Consider the following 8,742-nt stretch of genomic DNA (forward strand, 5'->3'; position numbering starts at 1 on the left):
TAAAGTGCTTGTGCTCACTCCCTAAAACATGCCAAAATTGGCTTACACCTGATTGCCATATTTCATTTACTCATAAGTCCCGAGTAAAGTGATATACATGTACCCAGGGTCAGTAAGTTAAATGATACTTGTGGGCCTGCAGCACTTATTGTGCAATTCACTTAAGTAGCCCTTTAAAACATGTCTTCGGCCTACTATTGCAGCCTGTGTCAGTTTTAAACTGATGATTCAACTTGGCAAAGTAAACCTTTAGCCAAACCTAAACCTCCCTTTTTCATACATATAAGTCACCCCAAGAGTGGGCCCTAAACAGCCCATAGGGCAGGGAGTGTTGTATTTAAAAAGTTGGATATGGCTCTTTCCTAAACGCCTATGAGATTCGACCGGTGAAACCTGTCCGACAACTGTCCAACGATGGCCGAGGAAGGCATTGCTGCTGGAGGTGTAATGGATGTCAACACTGCTCTGCCGGAAGTGCTGAAGACCGCACTCATCCATGATGGACTAGCCTGTGGCATTCGTGAAGCTGCCAAGGCATTGGACAAACGTCAGGCTCACCTTTGTGTACTTGCTTCCAACTGCGACGAGCCAATGTATGTCAAGTTGGTTGAAGCACTGTGTTCTGAACATCAGATCAATTTGATAAAAGTTGATGACCGCAAAAAGCTGGGGGAGTGGGTTGGCCTTTGCAAAATTGACCGAGACGGCAAACCCCGAAAAGTAGTTGGCTGCAGCTGTGTGGTTGTCAAGGACTACGGCAAAGAATCTCAGGCCAAAGATGTCATCGAAGAATACTTTAAAAAGAAGTAAACAGTCTTGAAAAAATAAAGCAAAACAAATTGGAAAAAAAAAAAAAGTTGGATATGAATTTTTATGTTTTAATTGTCCTGGGAGTGAAAAACTCCCACATTTGTTTTTCACTCCTGTAATGCCTACCCCTTAAAGGATAACATTGGGTTACCATATTACATTTAATAAGTCATACCTTTAATTTGGCAGAAATGTCATGTTTGGCATTGTAGGAATTTTAATTTTAAATTCTGTTTATTGGTAAAAACTGATTTCAAATCACAATTATGAAAATGTCTCTTTTAGAACACTAAAACAACAAGTTGCTAGATGGAATGCTTGAAATTGTCTCAACCACTGGCCATCACTCGGGACGCATCCCAATCCATCATTTTTCGCCCACAATGCCCCCTCAGTTTGGACACAACCTTATGCAAATCAGTCTTGACCCTTCTCCTCATAGGAACAGCCCGGTCCAAACTGTCAGGTTTGGCCCTCCCTGTACCAGAACACGAGCAACTTACAACCAGTTTTGACCTTGTTAGCACTCTTCAGCCAGGTATAGCTTGGCTCCTAACTAGGGTGAAATCGGTCCTGGGTTGTTTGTGTTCCGGTTCAGGGAGGACCTGGCTTGGCAGTTCGAGCTGGGCTGGTCCTATTGGAGCAGGGTCAAGACTGATTTGAATATAGCTGGGTCCAAACTGAAGTGGCATGGTGTGCAAAATAACAATGAAATGGGGTTTGGCTTCAGTGACTACCAGTGGCTAAGATTAATTCAAGCATTCCACCCATCACTGTTTCATATACTTATTGTGTCACCCTAAATGGGATGGGTATGACCAGACATGGGTCTCGACCACACCATGTTACTGGAACCAAGCTGCATCCAGCTGATGAGCCCATAACTATGGCAAGACTGGCCAGGGGGCGCTCGTGTTCCAGTTCAGGGAGGACTTGGCTTGTCAGTTCGGGCTGGACTGCTCTTCTTGGCGCAGGGTCAAGACTGATTTGCACATAGATGGGCCCAAACTGAGGTGGAATGTTGTGCAAAATAACAGTTGATTGGGATGTAGCCTGAGATTAATTCAAGCATTCAATCCAGCACTGGTTTGTATACTTCTTTTAGAAAGTTGGCATTTTCTTGTCCTAAGCATTTGGTGCTTGCAGCCTTTTTCCTGGGTCACATAACAAGGTGTAGTTGGCCTTTGTGTATTCCACCCATGAGAGCTACACAATAGAAAACTGGGTGTTGGCAGGATGGCCCATCCCAGCAGGCTGGAGGGGGGAGAGCTGTTCACAATCTCACTTGCACTTTAAAGAATGCCCCTTAGTACCCACACAAAGGCCTTCACACTAGCCTTTTATGCCCCTAGACACCCTGGGATTAAGGCAGGGATGCAGGAAGTTCCAGACACTTCTGTGGGAGGAAAACTCCAGAAGTATCTTCCACTTCAAAGCTGGCACAGTTATAAAAGTAGGACCCTTAGACCCACTCTTCATTTCACTTCTGGACCTGTGGAAGGACTCTTAGAAACTGCCTGGTGCCTGTGACCTGTTGTGTACATCAGAGGACTACCCTCCTGCACCAAGAGGACTGCCCTGCTGCCTGCAGCCTGGCATGTACCCTCAGAGAACTGCCCTGCTGCTTGAGAACTGATTTTCTGCTTAAGCCCAAGGCTTCCAGAGTGACTCCAAGGGCTAGTTGCCTGGCCTCCTGATTAGCGCCTCAGAGACAGAAAAGGCTGCAACCATCTTGAACCCACACCTGGACCCAGGATGAGCGAATCCTGACTCTCCAAGCTTTTTTCCTTCTCATCCTGGACATTGGTAAATGGTGTTAAAGGTGTCCAGTTAGCCCAAATCCAAACATTAGGGCTTGGACAATTTTCAGCCAAAAGTTGCTCTGAGAACTGAGAGGAAACCAGGACTTATGTGCTTGCTGATCTGCCTAAGGGCCATCGCTGGTTGGCCTGCTTTGTTGGTACCTACCACTCTGTTCTTCTCCGCAGCAACAAATCCTGTTCAGTGGCTCCTCCCAGAAGGGGTATCCAGCCTCATGGAGCCCCCAAGGGCTACCGCCTGCAGCTTTGTCCCTCTGAATATTTTTGACTTCCAATTTTCCAATTTATAAACTTTATTTTGATTTTAAAAATAAATCACAAAATTCATCACAGTACAAGCACAGGGGCTGAATTGAACAGTAACATTACACTGTCAAAACAGCATGAATGTGAATATCTCTCAAATACACATAGGTGAAACTATAAATAATTTAATACACTATAAAAACACACCCAAATAGCAGGGCAGAGAGCTGTATCCTTTTAAAAGAGCATCAATCAATCATAAAAAGAGGAAGAAAAGCATATACAAAAACGATCAATAAAATGTGTATAAAGAGGGATGTTTATCTATTCCTCCCTAAAGACCAGCGAATCACCCACACCCAGCCCCAAAACGTGTCTGTTGCAATCACTAGAGGGCCATCCACTGCGTTTTAAGTAATCTGTAAGCGTCACAAAGGTCCCCGGTCCCCATTAATAGACACACAGGTTTTAGCCAATGACTTCTCGGTTTTTTGATACGCTGGGCAAGCAAAGAAAATGTGGGCCACAGTTTCAACCCTGCCCGGGCAGAAAGGGCAATTACTACAGTTAGTGTACAAGTTAGATCACTTAGAGGTAAAATCCTTGGTGGGTAGTGTTCTCACTCTGAACTGGTGGAAAAGTTTTCCGTCACGGGTTGAAGTGGTTAGATCCCAATACAATTCATAGGTGGGTTCAGATTTGATTTGTAGAAAGGTGCTAGACAAAGTTGGACTGCTGGAAGAGGCAAACTGCCTCGAATAGACCAAATACCAGTATGCTGCTTTTAGCTCGGATTTGATAGGAAAAGGACTACCCGCAGGGGAAGTCCTTAGCCGGCTCAGACCCAACTCAGAAAGAACGTTTTTCATACACCTGAGCCACTCAATTTTGTTGTTCACATCCATGTCTCGAATTTCTACCACAGCCGATGCATAGATGGCTAATTCGGGAGTCACCCAGAGTATTCTCCAGTATGATACTAATCGATAATAGGCGATGTCCCGAAAAGAGTGGCAGCCCAAGTCCATATCCAAGGGAATCAAGGGAGTTGATTGCGGCAGCCTCGTTAAAAAAAGGAAAAATGTGTTTTGTGCCACCACCAGGGAGTCCAAATTCACATACGCCCATAGCTCCAAACCATACAAGATTGAGGCACTAATTTTGGCATTATAAATGTGCAATACAGGAGCTATGGGTTTGGTAAAGGAGTGACTGTGCTCCCTAAGCAGCACCCCCGATAGTTGGGCATGTCTGGCCAAAAGACAGTCGATTTGCGGCCTCCAGCTCATCCTTTTGTCTAGAGTTACTTCTAAATATGTCAGTTTGCTCTAAAACACCTTCCTTCATCCTAACTTCACCAATGGGTTTGCTGGAGTTCTGGAGAATCATAAACTTAGTTTTGTCAACATTACCAGCCAAGTCATGATCTGCACAAAACTCTTCAAATCTATAGAGGGCACGTTGGAGCCCCTGGCGCGTTTTGGAAAGAATAAGGGTGTCGTCGGCGAACATTAGGAGTGGGATCTTTTTTCCACCCAAGCTCGGGGCATCAGTGGGACAGTTTTCAAAATATTCCAGTACCCCAGTGATGTAAATAGAAAATAGGGTGGGTGCGAGGACGCACCCCTGTCTTACCCTCTTTTCAACCAAAACTTTTTCAGTGGTATGACCTGCCTTGTCCCATCTAACCTGAGCAAAGTTATCTGTATACAATTTGACAACAAAGGCCAAAGTTTCCGGTGGCATACCCAGCTTAAAAAGATTTTGCCACAATTTAGAGCGCGGACTAGATCAAATGCGGATCTAAGGTCCACAAAAGCTGCATAAATGGACCCTCTCTCCAAAGTGACGGTGCGCCAATAAATAAGGATAAACCTTAGCACCTGATCCACCGTGCTAATGCATTTTCTAAAGCCTGCTTGTAAATCTGATAGGATGTGGAAGTCATCCATCCAAGACTGCATTCTACCTAAAACCACTCTTGCCACAACCTTCTGAATGCAATCAATCAGGCTTATAGGCCTATAATTTCCTGGTAGAGAAGGGTCCCCCTTTTTGTATATGGGAAGGATAACAGCCCCTGCCCAAGAAGAGGGAATCGCTGCTCCTTTATCGATGGCGTTCATTAAAAGTTGGATATACGTTGCCCATAGTGCCAGGTCTTGTACAAAAAGGTCTGCAGGAATGCAATCAATACCTGGGGCCCTCCCTATTGGAACTTGAAGAAGGGCTGCTTTCACTTCCTTATTAGTAATGTTAAGGGGAGGAGAATGCACTGAGGCTGACACATCAGAGGTGTCCTGAGCCCCCAGGTCATTTGCAAATTGGCCTCTATAGTGGCTGATCCACTGGTCCGGTTCCGATTCGAATCTATTGAAGGTCGGGACAGAAAACTCATGCATCCCCGTGCCTGGGTTGCAAAGTTACAGTAGCCTGTAGGCGTTTTTGGCAGCTGTATATCTTGGTAAAAAAAAAACAACGGGACGATAGTTATACCTTCATTGCTCAAATACCTTGAGCCAGCCCTATTGAGGATTGTTTTAACCAAATGAGGGGAACCAAAATTAACCACCACACAATCACCTCTGCTTGTTTTCCTCGAGTTACCTATCCAGTTAATTCTACTTGCAATTTTGAAACTCCCAAATAGTGATCCACCCAATCTAGTTTTAGAATTAATTGTATGGAGAGCCTTGTTCCTTAGAGAAACCCAGTTTTGTTCAACACCAGATTGTAAATGCGGTACATTAGTAAGTACGATGGTGTAGGGTGTTGACTCGGGGGGGGGGGGGGGGGTGTAAATAAAAAAATTCATTTGAGTGATACCTATTCGTACCTCCCTGTGAAACCCTAGTGTTGATGCTACTCCCAGGAGCTTCTCTCCTACGAGGTGCGGATGTGTCAGGTACTGCTGAATTGCCCATTGTTCTACAGCAGTACTACCAGCCATCACCTTGTCGCTACCATGTGCACTAGCGGGAACAGAATGAGCCGGAGCCAGCACATCATTAGAAGCAATTGGGCGACTCGTAATATTGCCATTTGCCAACAGTAAGTGGTCCTCAATATTAGTTAATCTTTGCCCAATTACTGCCAGTTTATTGCCAACGGCTCAATCATTGTTTGTAGCTTCTCTTCAAACTTAGCTAGGAGCCTATCCTCCATATCGCATGGCATCTGGATGAGGTGTGGGGGGGGGGAGATAGGTATAGAACTTGGGGACTTAGATGTAGCAGCCTCCTGAGCGCAAACTTTTTTGCTACGAGCAGGCCCTTTGGTTTTAGCCAGTTTGCTAGCCTGGTGTACGGTAGAAGGAAGCCCACCCGCTTTCCTTTTCTTAGATGGAGCTAAAATTCGTCCCTCTACCTTCTTAGCCTGTGTTTGGCGCTGCTGGCGTGTTAATATCATATCAGGGGTTGGATTAGTAGTGATGAGAGCTCTATCAGGGGTAGTGGGGTCAGCTAAGAGTGAAAGAGAAGGCCCAGGCGAGAATTGCTGCGGTGAATCGGAAGAAACGCCCACTCCACCTGAGAACACAATGATGGGAGCCCTGCTGATACTCTCGGGAGTCGAGGGACAATCTTCTTTGGGTAAGTTCAATTTCTTTTATGAGAACAGATTCTGCTCATAAAAGAAACGCATCAAGTGTTCCAACGACCCCCTTTTGACTCGTCTTGCTCATTATTAGCTTTTTAGCCCAAGGTCTAATTACCACAGATTTGGAAAATGGTTACAAAACACAAACTACCACATAAAACAATCCAATAACAGATACTAACCAAATCCGTGCGGTCGGCCGATGAAAATATAAAGGGTGTGGCCCAGCCCTGCCTTCTCCTGGCTTTGACGGGCGGGTCCCACGCTGCGGGGGCGCTCTCCTGAATTTAAAGCGCCTCCTGGTGCTCTGAAAGTGACGTGCATCAGGGCGCCAGGGCACCCTGGGAGCAGTAGTCCTTGCGGCAATGTCGCGGGAGCCGCTCTGGCGTTGCAGCCCTCCGGTCGGCTGATCGTGGTGGCAGCGGGAGCTCAGGGAAGCAACAGGTGAGCCCAAAACTTAGAGAGGTGAGCAGAAAATACTTCCCTAACAGAGACTAAGTCTGAATGTAGAAATCTTCACCGCAACTTTGTCCAGCTGCTCCCCGACAACAACACCTTCTCCTTGGTCACTGCCAGCTGCATTGCCCCACTGAACTTTCCCTTCTCTGACATTTTCATTAAAAATTTCTTCTGAGTCCAAAGGTAAGCAGGAATATATGACGTTACAACGCATGCTTTTACAACGCATGCTTTTACAAAACAGTTTTTAAATCGCAACTACCATTACAACGCATTTTTAAAAACTACCATTACAACGCATTCAATTGCAACGCATACCATTATAATGCATACCAAAAAAATGCATAATAGTTTTAGGGCAACAGTAGGGTAAGTGTTGGATAGTATAGGGGTAAAAATTACTATTCCCATTACAGTGAGTGCAACAGTAGGATAAGTGTTGGATAGTGTAGGGGTAAAAATTACTATTCCAACTCCAGTGAGGGCAACAGTAGGAAAAGTGTTGGATAGCGTAGAAGAAAAAATTACTATTCCCATCTACCCCAAAACGTACACCCACCCTAAAACTAAAAAGTCTCCATTACTTACTCGAGTCGATTCGAAAAAATCTTTATTCCGATCACATGATCATAAAAGATGTACATTACATCATATATAAATGATTTTAAAAACGCATTATACAACATTAGTGATCAAAATTTGTTAAAAGGAAGTAAAAAGAAAGATGTGCCACAATTCAAATCTGTCCCGAGTCTCCAAGTCTCTTTACACAACGGGTTCGGGCATACCACATTAAAGTTAAAAATTTGGATAAAGCAAAAACTAAAGTAGGAGTTAGATCTGTCTTTAAGACTCTGTAAGCGGGTAGAAAAGTTCTGAATCCCAGGTTTCTGAGCAGAGGGACTAGCCAGTATTTCCTGCTCCTCTCATATGCCGTGCAAAAAAAAAACACGTGAACGTCGTTCTCCTTTGGTAACTCTGAAGAGCATGTGTTCGTAATAAGCTCTAGCGAGTACCTTTTTGGGGATCTTAATACTGGTGTTTACTGGGTCCAACCATAGTTCGGGAAGTCCAATTGCCTCAAGAGTTCTCTTGATGTATATCAGCCAGGGTGTTCTTGTGGCATTGGGTAACTGTAAAAATTCCTGCAACTCAGCTCTGTAATTTGAAAGGTCTGGGCTGCTCCATAGACGCCGCCAGAATGCCAAAGGCTTGAGGCCCAGCTCCTCCGTTATGGGCTGGAGGCCCATATCCAGTCTAAGAGGGAGTAATGGAGTACTCTGTGGAAGAGCAACAATCTGTCTCAGGAATTTGTTCTCAATTGTTAATAGTTTAGATGATGGAATGTGGCCCCACAGCTCGCGCCCGTATGTAACACCCCCCCGGGCCTGTGCTTTATAAATATGAATGATGGGGGTAAGTGGCCGGTAGGGAGATTTGTTCACTAGTCTCATAGTACCACCCACCAACTGTGCCAGTTTGATGTTTACTTTTGACTGGTGGGCCGACCACGTTAAATTTTCATTGAGAGTGATCCCCAAATATTCAATTGTTTGCACCCGTTCCAATTGGACTGTTCCCAGTTTGGGCGGTGCGCAGTTATGGGGCTTGGGGTTGAGAATCATGTATTTCGTTTTCTGTGGGTTAATTTCGAGTCCCCGCTCTGAACAGAACTGTATAAACCCATCCAAGACACGTTGAATGCCCATTGGGGCTTTGGACAGCAGCAGGGTGTCATCGGCAAACATAATTGCAGGCACCCTGCTGCCAGTCAATTTTGGGGCATCAGTGTTGGGAATCCTGGTCAGGT

General features: G+C 45.1%; 1 pseudogene; it reads left to right on the forward strand.

The window, feature by feature from the left end:
* Nucleotides 1–359: 359 nt before the first annotated feature.
* LOC147665622 (small ribosomal subunit protein eS12 pseudogene) lies at nt 360–856 on the forward strand (annotated as a pseudogene).
* The last annotated feature ends 7,886 nt before the right edge of the window (nt 857–8,742 follow it).

The sequence above is a fragment of the Lissotriton vulgaris genome, unplaced genomic scaffold, assembly GCF_964263255.1.
Source record: "Lissotriton vulgaris unplaced genomic scaffold, aLisVul1.2 SCAFFOLD_4456, whole genome shotgun sequence".
Lineage (NCBI taxonomy): Eukaryota > Metazoa > Chordata > Amphibia > Caudata > Salamandridae > Lissotriton > Lissotriton vulgaris.